The following is an 18,144-nucleotide window of genomic DNA, read 5'->3' as shown; positions in this document are numbered from 1 at the left end:
AGCTTTCCTGTCAGTGTTTTAATCTTTGACAGCTGCCCTGGCCCTCTTTGGTGGCCAAGGGGCTGCCCTGTGGTGGTGGCTATGTCCTCAGGCTTTTCCACGTGGTGCCCCTTCTAGTCACTCAATCCCAGCTTCTACTGCCCTCCTGTGAGAAAAACCCTGACAAACCAGCCACAGGCCTCGCAGCCCATTCAAGCTCCCTGAAGGCCCCAGATCCTTCCCTCCCAGCCCTATTACGGTGGTATTTATAGCCCAAATCTGAAGGGTATTATTATTCTCCTTCCTCTGCCTTTCTTTGCTTAAAATAAAGACTCGGTCCACTCTTCTATTAAGCCAGATTTGCATAACACCGTCTGGGAAGAAACCTCCTCAGGGCCCAGGGCCTCTGAATTCTGTCTTTTTACAGGGTTTCTGAAAAAGCTCTATTTCTCTTTGAAGGTTCAGGGGAAACCAGGAGAGACTTCCCTCAAATGCATTCCCTTCAAGTCCCTGAACCTTTGCATTTCTAAAGCAGCTTGTAACCTGGGCTCTGGAGACTTCCTTTCCCTCATTAGAAAGGGAAGGGGTGGGGGGTGAGTCCAAGGTCACTGCTTTGGAACTCCTGAATTATGCTCCAGTAAAATAGTCACTTTCTGGGGCACAGATTTGTGGGGTCCCACTCTGCGTCAGGTAGGTGGAGGTACGGGTAGCCCCCTGCGGTTGGCCTCCATCCCTGCCTGGGCTCCCCACCAAGGAGCAGATGACCCAATGGGTCCCCATTGGGACCACAATTTCTACTCCTCCTCCACTGGACTGTCATTCTCTCACTAAGCCTTTGCAAAAGAAAAGGAGGGTGTCTTTCATCATAAACTATAGTTAAACGATTAATAGGATTTGCTAAATTCGTTACATAAATACAAAAACTGTTTACAAGCATAATACATTTTGCTGTCAATTCCTCCTCACTAGGAATTAGTACTAGTAGTCCAGCCAGGCAAGGAGGCTACAGTAAGTCATTCCTGGTCACCTTCATCTTCTTTACTTGAACATTAACTTGAAAAACACACAAAAAGTGTTTAAATGACTTAGAATTGAGAGAATGAAAAGACAAGCCAAAAGCAGGGAGAAAATATTTGCAAAACATGTATCTGAAAAAGATCTGGCATCCAAATTATACAAAGAACTCCCAAAACTCAACTGTAAGAAAAAAAAGAAAAACTATCCCTGACACCTCATCAAAGGAGATCTACAGAGAGCCAACAAACATGGGAAAAGATGCCAGCTTTGTATGTCACCAGGGAATCACAAATTAAAACAACAAGGAGATCCTACTACACATCTATGTGAATGGCCAAGATCCAAAACACTGGTCATACCAAATCCTGGTGGGGGTACAGAGCTTTGAGGACATAGGAGGCATTCATTGCTGGTGACAAAGCCAGCTGGTAAGTTTCTCTGGAAGATAGTTTGTTGGTTTCTTACAAAGCTAGATGTATTATACAACCCTGCAATCGTGCTCCTTAACATTAGCCCAAATGAGCTGAAAACTTAAGGTCCGCCCAAATGTTTAGAGCAGCTTTATTCACCATTGCCCAAAATTGAGAGGAGCCAAGATGTCCTTCAATGGGTGAGTGGAGTGTCCAGAAGATGGGATATTACTTAGCAACAAATAGAGATGAGCTGCCAATCCATGAAAAGAGGTGGAGGAAATGTAAATGCATGTTACTAAGTGAAAGAAGCTAGCAGAAAAAAGCTACATAGTATATTGTTTGCTATATGTTGTTTTGGAAAAGGCAAAAGTATGGGAAGAGTAAAAAGTTAGTGGTTGCCAGGGTCTGGGGGAAGGGAGGGAGGAACAGGTGGAGAAGAGGGGGTTGTTAGGGTGGGGAACTATTCTGCCCCATATTGAAATGCGGGATAACGGTGCATCTGTGACTTTATACCTTTGTCAAAACCCATAGTTCTGTACAACACAGAGTGAACTCACATATAAACTATAGACTTTAATTAATAACAATATGTTAATATTGGTTTGTCAATAAATGCACCAAACTAATACAAGATATTAATAGTGCATAAACTGTTGCGGGGAGCTATGGTATGGAAGGATAAGGGAGTTTATGGGAACTCTCTGTGCTTTCTGCTCAACTTTTCTGTTAACATGAAAGTGCTTAAAAAAAAAGAAAAAATCTGTTGGGGCATCTGGGTGACTCAGTGGGTTAAGCCTCTGCCTTCAGCTCAGGTCATGATCTCAGGGTCCTGGGATGGAGGCCTGCATCAGGCTCTCTGCTCAGCAGGGAGCCTACTTCTCTCCTCTCCCTCTGCCTGCCTCTCTGCCTACTTGTGATCTCTCTCTCTCTCTCTGTGTCAAATAAATAAATAAAACCTTTAAAAAATCTACTAATTAAAAAAAAAACTATAATTCTGTCTTAAAAAAAATCATGTAAAGTAAGAAGTAGCCGTTCCAGCCCATTTCATCACCCCACTCTACATATCCCCAATAAAGTAACCGTTGTTTATAATCTGGTGTGCGCGCTTCCTGACTTTTCCCCTAAGGTTCCACAAATATAGCTATATTTGTATCTAGCTATCCGCAGCACCACACATAAAAAAATTAAAATGAAATCAGGCTTTACATACCATATTAGCCTGCAACGTGTTTATTTCACTCATGTTATGGACCTCTTTCCAGGCTGTACATGTAGATCTAACTTTTTTGAAAACTGTCCAGTGCCATGGGCACTAACGGTTTGATTGCTAAATAGGAGTCACAAGAACAAATGGACAATGCTTGCAGATCTGCAGTTTACTTCAGGTAAAGCACTACAAGCATTGAAGCAAGAGAGCGAGGGCTCCAGACAGGCCAAGTATAAGCTTCAGTCGTTCTCGCCTGCAAGACCCATACAGATGCACTTTCTCTCTTGGGTCGCAGATGTGTCCCAGAACACCTCAGACTTAGAAAGTCCCAGATGGAATTTCTTTTCTTTTCTTTTCTTTTTTTTTTTAAGGATTTTATTTATTTATTTGACAGACAGAGATCACAAGTAGGCAGAAAGAGAGAGGGAAGCAGGCTCCCTGCTGAGCAGAGAGCCCGATGCGGGATTCAATCCTAGGACCCCTAGATCATGAACTGAGCCCAAGGCAGCAGCTTTAACCCACTGAACCACTCAGGTGCCCCCAGATGGAGTTTCCACATGGGCTTCTTCTTTCCTGCTAGCCATACAAACATATTGCTTTCTGTATAACCTGCACGAACAGCAGAGAGCTCCAGGAGTCTCTCCAAAACCAGGTACGAATCATTAATTTCACCGTGATCAACAAATAATGCCCCCAAAAGTAAAAATAAAAACAAACACTGCTGACAAACTGGTAAAAGCCCCGATGAAACTCCTCAGATCCATGGTTACAAAACAGCACTCTTCATCAGCACCGATCATGTCCAAGGCAGCGGTCTGCACCATCATGAATGCCTTGTATTTCCGTAAATCAGCTCATGCCAATTTCAGGTCTGCTAGAATGAACCCGCACAGCCCGCCATGGTACGTACGAAACATACTCTAGTCAACCCTTTCCATACTGATGAGTGTTAGAGTTCTCTCCCCGCCTTTCCTCACTGCTGTTACAAACCTGGCCACGCGAACATCTTCATACATGCATGATTTTATGTATTTGTATGTTAATTTCTGTAGCATCCGTCCCTCAAGTGATGTGGACAAATCACTTTCCTTTGCTTTTCTTGATCTGTCTTTTGTGTCTTCTTTTCTCTGTATTTTAGGAGGATAGGGCCTCACTGTGTGGGATTGCTGTGCTCAGGTGCTCACGTTCCTGCTGAGGTTTTGCTGAAGTGTCTTTCTCTTCATCTTTGCACCTGCTCCCCTACCCTCCTGTTCCCTGGCTTTCTGTGTCTTGATTCTCTTACCCTCTGCTTTTAAGCCCCAAGGAATGTGATTACTTCTCTCTGGGATCAGGGCTGTGCATAGTGAAAGGGATCATTTATCTAGGGGGGATTCTATTTTTTTGAAAGAAGACTGTTACCTAATAGAACATAACACCCACAGGCAAAGTCTAAGGAAACAAAACAAATCTACGTTAAGTGCTAATTAGGTGCTGAAACAGATGGTCTCTGTATCTCAATGGCTTAATTTAAGAAGAGTTCAGTTCAAGATCGGGGGTCCTGAGATCGAGCCCCTTGTCGGGCTCCCTGCTCAGCAGGGAGCCTGCTTCTCCCTCTCCCACTCCCCCTGTTTGTGTTCCCTCTCTCACTGTGTCTCTCTCTGTCCAATAAATACAATCCTTAAAAAAAAAAAAAAGGTTCAATTCTCTTCTAACGCCCCAGTCCTGATGTGGTTAGATCATTCTCTCTACCTGAACTTGTCCCTCTTCAGGAATCGAAAACATTTGTCTGCTAGGAAGACTTCTCTTTAATGACCTCTGCCTCCCCCATTTCACAGCCTCCTGCTCAGAAACAAATCTTCATTTCAGATTATCAGAGTCACATAGAGGATGGCTTCCCCTGGCCTGGGGCTAAAATCCTAACGCCCACCCTCTCGCCCACACCCACCTACTCTCACTCACAGACATACATCCTATCCTGTGATTTGGGGCAAGCCAGTTAACTGATTAGCCTTAGTTTCTTCATCTGTGAAATGGGGCTAAAACCCTTCAGAAATGTTGTCCCACGTGGAAAGCATTTAGGACAATGCAGGGCACATAGTAAGAGTCTTAAATGTTCCGTATGGGAACTATGAAATTAGACACAGTTCCTGCCCTTGTGGAACATACAGCTTAGTGGGAAAAGACAGACATCGAATGCATAATTAGAGATATAGTGAGTGATTAAAAAATGTGGGGGCGGAATTCAATGACGTAAGGGGTAGGCATTATCAGACGGCCCTTTTATCAGATGGAAAAGCTTCAGCTCGGGGAAATTCACTATGTTTCTCTGGCTCGTGCTCTTAGCCAAGTGGTGCAGCTGGGGCTCAGACCCGATCTGCCTCATCTCCAGCCCCTGTGCTCAGGGCTCCGTGGTAACTCTCTAGAGCCCTACGCACTTTGTGGGTCCTTTCCTCCGTTAAAAAATATACTAAAAATTATATTTTTACAACTGTACTGATATAAAGACAACTAAAACCCCAGCTGGGTTATGTTCCTTTTTCTCCCTTCTGATCTTAAAAGAAATTACAGCATTTTCTTGGCCTCCTAAAAGTATCATGGCCCTAGGCACTGTCCGTGTGCTTATCATAGGAAGTTGAATGGGATATAATCTGGTCCCCTGCCAGGGGAAGAGCTAGAAAAAGAATACAATTAATATTAGTAACAGCGATTTTAGTTTAGATGTATTAAGTGCTTTTAAATCTGTCAATAAACTAAGAACTCGTAACTAATATTAGTTTCGCTTGGCAGACAAGGACACTGAGACCCAGAATGTTGCCATCGCTTGCCCACTGTGATGCACGGGTTGCGATGCACAGGTTGGGGACGGGGGTAGGATTCAGTCTGCAACCCACAGGTCTGGATTCTTCCGTGTTACGCTGCCTCCCGACCGTAGTGGGGAAGGTGGTTGGAGAGCTCGCTACACAGGGGCGTGAGGAAGGCGCTCAAAGTCAGGGTCACTGCTGACAGAGCAGGGGGAGGGTCTGGGTGCACTGAGGTCAGGGGAGACTTGGCCTCTGACCATTGTCTCTCTCCTCAGCACCCAGATGTCCCCAAGCACCGGGAGGGAGGCCTCTTTCCTTTCCTCCCACTGGTTTACCCTCCACACCTCACCCCAACATGGCTAGCCCGAAGCATGCCAGGAAGAGGTTAAAAGGCACCCGTTGAGCTGTGAGCGTCAGCATGGTGGGTGCGAGAGGCGTGAACCACACGCACTGGGAGTGTTTCATGGGCGTGGCCAGGACGACGAGGCATATGGGAAACACTCCCACCTGCACCACGGAGCTGACTGTCGTCACCCAAGTACAAGAGGAGGGTGCCAGGGACCTATGTTTCTGTCAACAAAGACTCCTCCGACACGTTTTGTTGCTTTTTACCATAACCCTTGTGAGATTGGTACAAACAGACTATATTGTATATTATCACGTTTTTTAACCTTCCTTCAAATCTTGCCATACCTCCTGCCGATCTTCCCCGGTGTGACATACAAGGCCACCCCCCTGGCTGCCTCCTGCTCTGGCTCCTCATGCTATCCTCCCACCTGGCAGAACAAGCAATGCTGCCTCCAAAACTGTCCCAACCTGGTCACCTTGACCCCTCCCCTAGAACAACCCGGGTTACGTGACTTGCCTGAGGACACACAATTAGGAAGTGAATGAAGCTGACTTAAAACTAGATTTGTCTCACTCCAAAGCACATGGCCAAGAGAATTCCCTTAGGGGATCAGTGGGGTTCCATCTAGTCGTGTGAATTAGGCAAGTGCGGTGCAGCACCCCTCCCCCTTCCCTTCACCTGGGGAGCACCTGTGTCGAACTTCAGACTCAGTTCAAGCACTGCTACACTTTCAGTGGGTTTTTCAGGTTTGAATCTCATTTAACAGTGATCGAGGGGGTTGCAGAGTCAGGATGTGGTGATTTTCTTTGGGGAAAAGATGTCACACCTGAAGACGAAGAAACGGCATGGAGGCTTTGCATCTGGAGAGAACAGTCATGCCCGTGGCTGCTGCCTGGACTCCCAGGGCCGCCCGGCTTCTGTCTGGGGTAAAGGACACGGGGCTGGTGTGGAAGCAGGAAGTGGTAACTCCTTAAAACTCTCAGTCCTTCACACCTTCAGTGTGACTCATTTTGATGAAATTTAACGAACTCTGAGCACCTGCTCACTAAGTAAAGCCTTTTTTAGCTAGAAAACTCCACAACTCCCCCCCCCCCACCAAACTGCAGGAGCTTAGACCCAGCAGAGTGGCTAGTGACCTCCGAGGACACTGCTCCTGCCCAGCCAGCCCTCACCTGCCTGTGCCCCATCCCCTGTCTGGATATAGGGGGCTGGATTTCCAGGGGCTCACAGGTGAGCAAGCGACAGACATTTGGACAAGAGAATGCCGTATCATCCATCCATCTATCTATCTATCTATCTCTATATATCTGTATCTATGTATATATATATATATATATATATATATATATGCACATTTTGTTGCTGCTGTTGAATTTCTAGAAAAGGACAACCAATGTGTATATACTGATATCAATTTCATGAAGCCAAAAAAATATGTAAATCTCTGTGTGTTTCTGCATCTAAATCTACATTGATTTCTACATCTATCCAGAAGGATATTGATTAAAGCAACACCGTGAATGGAACTAGAGTGTATTATGCTAAGTGAAATAAGTCAGTCAGAGAAAGACAATTATCATATGATCTCACTCATATGGGGAATTTAAGAAACTAAACAGAGGATCATAGGGGAAGGGAGGGAGAAATAAAACAAGACGAAATGAGAGAGGGAGACAAACCATGACAGACTCGTAATCATAGGAAACAAACTGAAGGTTGCTGGGGGGGAGGGAGTTGGGAGGGATGGGGTAATTGTGTGATGGACCCTGGGGAGGGTGTGTGTTATCATGGGCACTGGGTATTACAGAAGACTGAAGAATCACAGACCTATACCTCTGAAACCAATAATATGTTACATATTAACTAATTGAATTTAAATTTAAAAATTTTTTTTAAATGTAAAAATAACTGTAGTTTTCTCTGGGTGTTGGCATTTACAGGGGTTTACTTGACATATTTCTGTATTTTCCAATTTTTCTACGGTTACCATGCGTTAGTTAGAAGATCTGAACAGCAAGTTCAAAGCCAATTTTCTTTTAGATGGCTAGGATCCCGAATCTAGGAAATGTTCCTTGAGTGATCGAGGAGGCCCTTTCTCATTTTTCCTGTTCACCTTCCATCCTTCCACGGTTGGAAGAACCTCAAAGGAGCCTCTGTCTTCTCTGACCAATGCCTTTGCTGCCCTCTGGTGGTTATTTGGGACCTCAGCAAGTTTAACAAACCTCCAACTCAACCCCCATCCTTTGGTGGGCTTTTTTTTTTAAAAGATTTTATATATTTATTTGACAGAGAGATCACAAGTAGGCAGAGAGGCAGGCAGAGAGAGAGGGGGAAGCAGGCTCCCACAGAGCAGAGAGCCCGATGCGGGGCTCAATCCCAAGACCTTGGGATCATGACTTGAGCCAAAGACAGAGGCTTTAGCCCACTGAGCCACCCAGGCGCCTCTGGGCTGTTACTTCTACTTCAGATTTGCCCTCTCAAGTTCCATTTCTTAGAACTGTCCCCTCCCCCCCATCCCCAAGGTTGAACATCCTTTTAAAGTCAGTGAAGTTTGCCCCAGCTAAGTTTTAAAACTCTTCTAGAATTTTTTTTGGAATACAAAACTGAATTGAATAGTAAAAAGGTATTATAAAGAGAAAATGATCACTCCCAATGTGAAGAATTGACAGAAAATAAGAGGAAAATTATAAAATGTCACTTTTGTAAAAAAACCAAAGTCCTTTGGTCTTTATTTTATGGCCGGAGGGCTTGAGTTTCTCCACGGGCCAGGACCCTGAGCGTGCTCACCTGCTACTTTCTTACAGTTGACAAAAGCCATCTTTGGTTTTGGTCAGCATCATGACTATCAAAGCCACCCGCATGCCTGCAAAAGGACGGCGCTTCTCATGGTCTGAGATGGCTGCTCTGTTCTCCACCAGAATCACAAGCAGTTAGGCCCCCAACGTGGGACTCTTTGAGACCATGTGGCTTTAAGCAAATTGTGTCACTGTGCTGTTCAGCTGTAACAAGGGAATTGTAACCATGCCTGCCTGGATTTACCAGGCTCTACCACTTACCATCTGTTAACCTTGGACACGTTACTTAACATCTCTGTGCCTCAGTTTCCTCATCTGTAAAATTGGGGGAAAGTAGTGACTAATTCAGAGGGTTGCGATTAGATCAGTTCCTGGAACATAATTAGTTCTCAATAAATGTTTTATTATTATTGTTACCATTACCAGTTACCAAAGCATATTATTATTTCAACGTCATTCTAAGAATGCATGTAGTTAGGAGAAAAGGATTATTTGGAAAGCCTTTCCTGTATTAGGAACCATTCTAGGTACTATTTAATAATTACTGCAATCCTTCAAGGAAGGTGTTATCTTCATTTTACAACCATGGGAAGTTGATATTCAGAAAGGTTAAGTAATTCACCCAAGATCACACAGCTAGGAAATATAGAACTTGAGTTCGATCCCATTGGTTTGGCCCTGGAGCCTGTGTTCCTTCCTTCTGTTTGGTTGACTGCTACTTCCTAAGGGTAGGCTGTTTTTACTAAGTTTTTTTCCTAGAACACTTTATCCCCCAATCCTGCTTGATTATAAGTTAGGGTGATACCAGTTGCTATAACACACACCCATGGCTTTACACAAAAAAACTTTATTTCTCATGTGTAGGGTAAGTCATGAGGACATTCCCATTTGGTGGAAAGGCCTTCCCCATGGTGAGTCCGAGACCCAGGCTCCTCCTGTGTAGTGGTCCTGTTCTTCCAGGGGAGCCTTTGGAATCCTCTGCATTCAGATGATGAGTGAGCAAAGAACATGGAACCTGCCAGATGGTGATGCTTACTGACTCCGGCTGTAGTCCCTTAACACACAGCTCTGCCACAGGGGAGGCTGGGAAATGTAGCCTGACTCCACACCTGAAGGCAACGGAACTTGGACCTGCCTGCCAGTCTCTGCCATGCATATGTCGAACAGCCGTGAGACCTGGGTTTAAATTATAATTCCCCTCTTAAGAAATCTTGACCCCTCAGGTCTGGCCTGGGTGCCCCTCTTCTAGACTTCCTTTCCTGAGGCATTCCATTGCATGGAATGATTATTCACTCATCTATCCTTCCGTTCTTCTGGGGGCTTCATTCGAGCAGGGGTTAAGCCCGTCTCCACCACAGCTGAATTGCCAGCATTTGTGCGGAGTCTGGCACACAGCTGGCGCTCAATAGTTGTTGAATGGATGACGTCTGGGGCCAGTGGCCGGGGAGGCAGAGGATGTGGGTGGGAGTGGTCACCAGTAAGTTTCAGAACCATGGATGGGAACAGGGCTGGAAAGCCCTCTGAGGTTGAGGTCAGGGCATCTGTACTTTAAGAGTGGAACCGAGACACCGTATGTGGTCACAGGTTGTCTGTGTCTCTGCACCTGCCCCCGAGGATGGCCCCACACCGACGTCTCTTCCCTCAATCAGTTCCAGTACATGTACTCTATGGGGCCTGGTTTTGAACTTAGGAAACAAACCACCACCCTCACGATAAAATGGTGCATCACATTTATTTATTTACGATTTATATCCTATCCACTTGCCCCCAGAAACTTGAATCATAGAGAAAAACCAGTCCAGGTGATCATAGATCACTGAAAATCAGGTGACTCTGGAAATAACAAGATAAGGGTTTTTTCCTTATAAGCCAAGTCTTTATTTTGGGACAAAACTTAGTGTTTTTAACATTGGTCTTTTTTTTTTTTTTTCCTTTTCCCCTCACTGTCCCTGGGCATCTGGCCTATAGCTGAGATTAGGATTGAGAAGGGACTATGATTAACTCACGGCCCCTCTTTCCGGGGTTCCAAGACCCTTTTCGGCTCCAAGCCCTCAGGCTCATCCCTGCTCCTCTTCCTGTGCTACAAATCCCCTCCCGCAGCCCGATGTTAAGAAGAAGGTAGTTTCGGGGCACCTGGCTGGCTCAGTGGGTTAGGCGTCTGGGGTCTTGGGATGGAGCCTCCATTGGGCTCCCTACTCTGGTCCTTCTCTCTCTCTCTCTCTGGTCCTCCCTCCACACCCCCCTGCTCGTGCTCCTTCTCGCTCTCAAATAGATAAATAAAATCTTTTTTTAAAAAAAGTTATATCCATGAACAAAAGCCACAAATCCAGTAGAACTGCCCTTATATGAAAAAACTCAAGTTAACAAGACAGAGGGGATAGCCCAGCACGGTGACAGGGCAGGAATCCCGGCCTGGTGCCTCCAGCTGGTGACCTTGACAAGTTACTTTATGGTTCTGAGCCTCCGTCAGCTCATCTATGAAATAGGCTCGTTGAAAGCAGAGACCCCTGGTGGGTATGAGTGGTCGATGACACAAAATGCCCCCCAGGGGACAACGTATTATATCAGACACCTGAACAAGGACAAGTGTATGGGGCTACTGCTCTCGGTACCAACTAGGGGTGGGGGACCTGGAGCCGGGGGAAGGGTGGGGGTAGGGGATGGACTTTGGGGCCACTTGGCTTAGGGCTTTTCTTGGAGGTAAGGACAGGGTATCTCTCATGACACTCCCAGGGAAAGCTGAGCTTTTGGGAGAGGGGGACCACAGTTTCCCTGCTGCCTTCTCCCTTCAGAAGGCACGTGTATTACAGCGTCACTGCAGGTTGCTTCTGGGATTAGGGGTGTAGGAGCTCGTCTCTGGGCCTGGGATTCTGGGGACAGGAGGCAGCTGGGAGCCTGGGCTGAAACCCAGCCAGTGAATCCAAGGCAGGAGGGAGAATCTGTAGGCCGAGGAGCAGTAGGACCTCAGCAATGTTTATATTCCAGAAGCTTCTCTGGCCCACATAGGCCAGTTCTGTGCTGATTCATAAAAGGGAAGGGAAAAACCCCCCTAGGTTCCAGGTTCCAAGGAAACAAATTTGCAGTAAGTTTAAAAAAAAGAACCAAAGCCAATCTGAGCTGGAGAAGGGGTTTCCCCTAAACTGTCCCTCCATACACTCAGCAATCGACAAAGATGCTGAGAAAGTGCAGGGAGGTGGCCTTGGGGGAACGAGCAGCTGGGGCCTTTGTCACCAGATGAACAGCCCACGACCCCTTCCCACAGGCTTCCCAGCCATCACTCCCGAGACAGCTACACTGATTTCTCTCTCCTCAGTATGGCACACCACAGCACAGATGTTGGCCAAGGAGGAAAAAAAAAATCCCCATGAACTTATCATCCCATCAAATCAACGGTTTTCATTTTTCTGGGCTTCCTCCATCCTAGTCTTTGTGCTCGCCACGGACCAACCGCACTTACAATCTTAACTTTCTTTTTCTTCCTTCAACATTGGGTGATGTCAGGCAACTCCAGTTTCCTCATCTGTGGCACAGGATTCTCAGAGCCCCCACCACGCGGACGGGTGAGAGCCTGAAAGGCGATCACGACTATAAAGTGCATGGCACATAGTAGGTGCTCAGCAAATGGTAGCCGCCATTATTATTTCCGGAAGCATCGGTTTCGTTTTCATTCTACTAATACCAATACTGGTATTTCTGTACTATTAGAATTTTTCAGCTTTTTAAGATATATGCGATAAAGAAAATTGGAACAACTTATTTTTTATGTACTCTGGTCACAGGGAAATATCTGTTATGATTAGCCTTTAAAGACTGGCATGGATCTAAGTCTTTGGTACCTGGGAGACCCAGTGCATGCTCACACTCATACAGTCACCTGGGGAGATTGTATTGGGGGTAGCGGGGGGGACCCTCATTATAGGCGAGGCCTTTTCGGCCTGTGTGGATGAGTGGACGATAGTAGGACATGCTCGTTTCTTCAAAGGTGGCTTCTACCACCCAGTCTCCCTGCTCCTGTGATAATCTGGGAAGGAAATTAAAGCCTGCTGGCAATCTCAGGGCAGCCACCCACTCACTGTGTGCTCCTGGAGACGTGACCTTTAGTCGTTGGTGCAGGGAAATCCAAGTGTTGCGCTTTGTCTATGACACTGCAGAGAAGCGATGGCGTTGGGAAAGTCTGAGTGGGTGCCCCTCTGTGTAGGTGAGAGGCTGCCTTGGAACACGGGCTGGTGGAGGCTCTTTCTGATTTCATTTGTGGCTTTGGTGAGCCAGAACCTCATCAGGTGCTGCATTTCCCCACTACCCAGGTGAATGCATATATCCAGGAGACTATTGGAAAAAAGGAAACCACATATAGATATAGAATTTAAGGCTCAAAATGGTCAACCCAGACAAAACCAGTCTCCTCTCTCGGACTCGGTTCTCTCATCCCAGCCATGCGGCCTGCAAAACTGACCAATCATGGAATTAAATTACCCTTGGCTTTGGGGAGGGAACTGGGAGGTCACTGGACATGGGCTCTCGAACCTGGTCCCATGTCAGAACAACTCTTCATCCCCTTGGATTCTACATCAGAGGCTCTAAGGGGCGAGCAGTTTGGTCCAGCACCTCATCAGTTCAGTTCACAGGATGGACACCCTATGGCTGGCTGCGCCCGGCAGTGTCGTGAATGCCGCCATGACCGTGATGGGGCCCTGCCCTTGGGGCCACACAGTCAACTCCAGAGGAGAGACAGGATGCTGCCTGTGGTCATGTTCACGATGGCAGTGGCTGTCGTCCCCTGAGTGCACTGAATGCAAAATCTCACGGAACCCTCCAGCGGCTGCATGACATCTACACTGGAAATATCCTTGGGTTTCAGGTGAGGAAGACAAAGGTGCTGAAGCATGAACTAATTTACCCCAAGTCACAGAGCTGGCAGGTGTTGCAGCTGTGATTCCATTCAGTCGTCTGACTCTTGATCCTCCCCCACAACCCCCCCTTTTATGGAGGGGGGTGGTTATAGTAAACCTTTCTTGATTTCATTTAACACAATTTCAAATGAAGTCTGTGCATAGATGGACATAAGAGATAGCTGAAATCTCAAGGTAGCAGGGTTTCCTTTCTTGATACCCCTCCGAGTAGACTTTCAAGGCTCCAATTTGCAGACATGTGACATTTGACACCTTGAGATTTTATCTAGGGGCACAGAAAGCAGCGGCATCATCAGTATTCACAGACCCAGGTGTGGGAGGCTTGGTGCTGGATTAGAGTCATGGCCCTGGCACCGGGCTCTTAGTGATTGCTTTCTTTCTTTGTCTCTAATTTCAGTGTCATTTTCTTTCTTCTTCTTCTTCTTCTTTTTCTTCTTTTTTTTTTTTAAAGATTTTTATTTATTTGACAGACAGAGATCACAAGTAGGCAGAGAAGCAGGCACAGAGGAGGAAACAGGCTCCCTGCTGAGCAGAGAGCCTGATGCGGGGCTGGATCCCAGGACCCTGGGATCATGACCTGAGCCGAAGGCAAAGGCTTTAACCCACTGAGCCACCCAGGCACCCCATCAGCGTCATTTTTTTCTTCCTCACCTGTCCCCATCTCCCTGTTTGCCTGTTTCTTCTCCTCCGGCCATTTCCCCTTCACCAACCCCCTTCCCTTCTCCTCTTTCTCTTCTTGTATGAACGATCAAGACGTTGGAAAATACTTAGGGCTTCTGTTCTCATCTTTCTTCATACACTAAATAATGGAAACGGGCAGATTTCCGGTCCCACAATGGTCCAAACAGACATGCGATATACTTGATGGGATTTCTTCCACATTATAATTCCAAGTTTGGCAATTGGGACCATCCTGGGACCAGCAACAGAGGCTGCAGGCTTGCGTCTTTCAGAGCTATAGGTAATGCCTTGTCCGTAATGCCAGCTGAAGTCCTGGCATAGCCAGAGGTCATGTGCGTCATCTAGAGCTGATACGCTCCCAGGTGTGGGAAAGCCCTGGAGGTGGGAGGCCTTCTCCTTTTGCAAAGCCTGGGATGCCACAGGAGATAGCAGGTCAGTCCATTCTAGACCATTCTGCAATGAGAAGAGACCTCGGAATCCTTACAGCCCATGCTCTTAACCAGCGTCCGGATTACATTTTTTTCAGCTTGAAATAATTCACAAGTCAATGGGAGAAACAACCGTGTCACACAGGCTTTATATTTTACTCAAGCTTCCTCAGCCCATTAGAGGAGGCAACTGAGGCTGGACGAATGGTGCCCTCAAGGTCACACAGCTAGTTGGTGACAGGCAGAGGCAGAGGCAGAGCCAGGCCCCTGGTGGTGACTGATTCTAGTCCTTGGTTCTCTCTGTCATACCACACTACCCCAGCAGGTGTGGTGAGGGAAGGCCTCCCTGAGGAGGAGGAATGACCGGGGCCTGAAGGAATGGAAGGGAATGTCATGGGTGGTCTTAGAAGGGGGGCCGGGCTTCCTGATGCCAGTTTAGGCTCCTTTGTGACTTTTCCTACCTGAACCATTAACTCCTCAATGGTAGGCATTTGTCTTCTCCACTTTCTGCCCCGTTTCAAGGTTCTTGGTATGGGGCTTGCACAAAGGGACAGTTGGGGAACTGGATGAGACTCGATTCTTCACATCCTCTCAGATCTGACTCCTCGTTTTAAGATATTTGCTGACACGCTTGGCACCAAACAGAGACTCAGCCTATTTCCTTTCTGCTTCCTTCTTTACTTCCCATGGTTGGTACTTTTGAGAGGGTGTGCCTCGCCACAATCTCTGAGAATGATCCAGCCTCCGGCAGCCATGTTTGTAAGACCAATCCCAGACCCACTGTGAGCGGCTGAGTGGCCCAGGAGTGGGCTCTGGACTCAGAATGGACCCAAGAGAGCCTCTCTTTCTTGGTTTGGAACTGTGACTTGAGGGGCTCCTCAGCCTCCTCTGATGACTTGAGGTGGGGCTCTTTTGGGTACAGGGAACCATCCATCTTCAGGCATATGGAGGAGGCCAGGGCAGAGGGGGGAGGTAAAGCAGATGCGGAGGGCACAGTAACAAGGAGAAATCCTAAGACCCCGGAGAGAACCCTGAGAAGCCAGCTGCTCTGTGCCTGGGGAGACCCCTGCCCAGAGGAGGCCTTCACCTCCTTTGGAGGCACATCCTCCAGTCAAACGAGAAGGGCAGTCTGTTGCCTGGAACCCTTACCATAGGCTGATGTTATCGAGTTTCTGCAGAAGGAGCTCACTCAGCCAGGTCTCTCACAGAGCCACTAGGGGAAGTCCTTGGTTATGCTCTGTGCTGGAGGAACCACAGTCCGGAAATAGGGCATGTAGTTGAAGGGGAACTTTCTGCTTTTTCTTAAAGGGAGACCCTAGGCCTGGTGATGGGCAATTTGACCCAGTCTCCAAAAGGAATGGGACTTCAGCGATGTTAATTCATATTTTTTTTGGTGGGGGAGGTAAAGATTTTTAGTCAATGGTTTTCACGGTGGCATGAATGGGAGAGAAGAGACCCCAGTGGTCACTTCAGCCGTTGCACTAGGTCCTGGAGAACAGAGATGAAGTAAGACCTTCCTGGCTCCCAGTTAGTGAGGGAGACGGACATGGGGATACAACTTCATAACCAGGAGATGTAAAGGTACAAGCAAGGATGGTCCCTGAAGAATGTCCAACCCGGTGGGTCAGAGACTGTTTCCTAGCGAGGATGACCACTGAGCGGAGGCCTAAGGAGCAGACAGGAGTTGGTCAGGCCAGAGAGCGTAACGGACAACCCAGAGGAAACAGCAGGTATAGAAGCGCAGTGTTGAGAAACCCAATGGTGGCTTCTGAGAAGGACGACAAGTGTCCAAAGCCGCCGGTGCGTGACGTCTCCAGGCTTCAGCCAGAAAGCTTGCCAGACAAGAGAGTGATGGGCAGAGTGAGGTCTCCAAACCGCTTTGTGTACCCAATCTGTTCGATATTTTTGAGCATCTGAAAGATGTCTACGCATATTTATAACATCGACATACAACATACATGTTTCTGAAACAGTACGTGTACATTTATTGACAAGATAGATATTAGCTCTTATACTAATATGTTAAGTACTCATATGTTAAATATGATCATAGCTTCTTCATTTCTTTCTTACCTTTTTTTTTTTTTATACACACAGAAATTCTAACATAATCTCCCCACCCCACAGGGCCTGTGGAGAACTGCTCTGCAGATGTGATCGGAAGCCCTGAAGAGTCTGGGCCACCATCTCCTCCTCAGAATCAGCCAGATGTGCAGCGGTGGCCTGAGTCACAGCCACAGCTGATAGTCCCTGTGCTGGGTGATTCAGATCAGGAAACCTCAGGAGCAACAGCCTAGGCTTCTAGAAAACCCTGTGCCTGGTGATTCCCAGTTTGAATTCCTGGATGAGCGTACCCCTGAGACAGGGCTTTTTTTCTTTTTCTGAGAAGGTAACTGAAATTTGGACCTTATGGCCTGAGCGCGGTCAACAGAAAAGTGCAGAACTCACCAAGGCTGATCTCTTCCTGTGGACCTCCCCTTTTCTTTGCCTCTGGCCCAAGAGTGAGGGCTTTCTGAGGCACTGGAGCCTTCTCTTGTCCTTGGGGCAGAGCTCCTTCCAGATGAAATGGCTTACAAGGGCTCGCAGAGGACAACCCCCGAGGTTTAAACAAGGCCACAATGACACCAGCATAACCAACGTGGGAGGAATGGCACACTGTGCTAAATTCTTTATAGTCCTTTTCTCCTCTAACTCCCCCTGCAAACCCACGGGAGTAGGGGTGCTGCTCTTAGGATCCCTACTCTCCAGACTGGAAACGAGCCCGGAAGAACCTTCCTCCGTTAGCAGTTACGTCAATGCAGACCCCAGAGAGTGAGGATTCCCAACCCCAGCGGCTCTCCCAACAGTAGAAAGCTCCAAACACTGGATTTTAGATCCCCGACTTCTGTCGCCGTGTCTTCGCAAGCTGCTGTCCTCTTAGGTTCTGCTCACCAAGCCAGGACTAAAACAAGTCAGGGGAAAAAGGGAGGCGTGATGGTATTTACTCAGAACTGTAGGACATAAAATAGTTTTATAAATAAATACTTTAAATGGTAAAAAATTTTAAAAATTATTGCTTTGTTGAGGTTTGATTGATACACAAAAATGCACATAATTAATGTATACATTTGGATGAGTTAGCACATATGTATACACTGCGTGAGATCAGTATCGCAATCAAGGTAATAAACCTATTTGTCCTCCAAAGAATTCCTCGTGTCCTTTTGCTCTGTGTGTGTGTGTGTGTGTTAAGAACAGTTAACAGGAGTTATAGCCTCTCAACAAATTTTCTTTTTTTAAGGTTTTATTTTTAAGTAATCTCTGCACCCAGTGTGGGGCTCGAACCCACAACCCCGAGATCAAGAGTCGCACGCTCCACTGACTGAGCCGGCCAGGCGCCCCTCAACAGGTTGTTAAGTGCCCAACACCATCTCATTAATTATAGGCACTACGTGGTACAGCCTGTCTCTAGAACTTATTCATCTTGTACAACCGTGAACTTGATACCCACTGAACAACGTGCTTCTTTCCCTCCTCCCACTCCCTGTCAGCCACCGTTCTCTTTTCTGCTTAAATAAGTAAAAAGTTAAATCTAAGATTTTTTTT

The 18,144-nt window shown here is 46.9% G+C and overlaps 1 protein-coding gene across 1 annotated transcript in view; it reads left to right on the top strand.

Moving 5' to 3' along the window:
- The window catches only part of JDP2 (Jun dimerization protein 2), a 73,601-nt gene extending 55,864 nt beyond the window's left edge, over window positions 1–17,737 (top strand). The window contains exon 6 of the transcript XR_006604370.1: window positions 16,687–17,737. The gene's annotated coding sequence lies outside the window, so the exon portion shown is untranslated. The remainder of the gene's footprint in view (window positions 1–16,686) is intronic.
- The last annotated feature ends 407 nt before the right edge of the window (window positions 17,738–18,144 follow it).

Source organism: Mustela putorius, unplaced genomic scaffold (assembly GCF_011764305.1).
Source record: "Mustela putorius furo isolate JIRA1106 unplaced genomic scaffold, ASM1176430v1.1 tig00000129_pilon_pilon_pilon, whole genome shotgun sequence".
NCBI lineage: Eukaryota > Metazoa > Chordata > Mammalia > Carnivora > Mustelidae > Mustela > Mustela putorius.
This window is presented reverse-complemented; position numbering and strand designations above follow the sequence as displayed.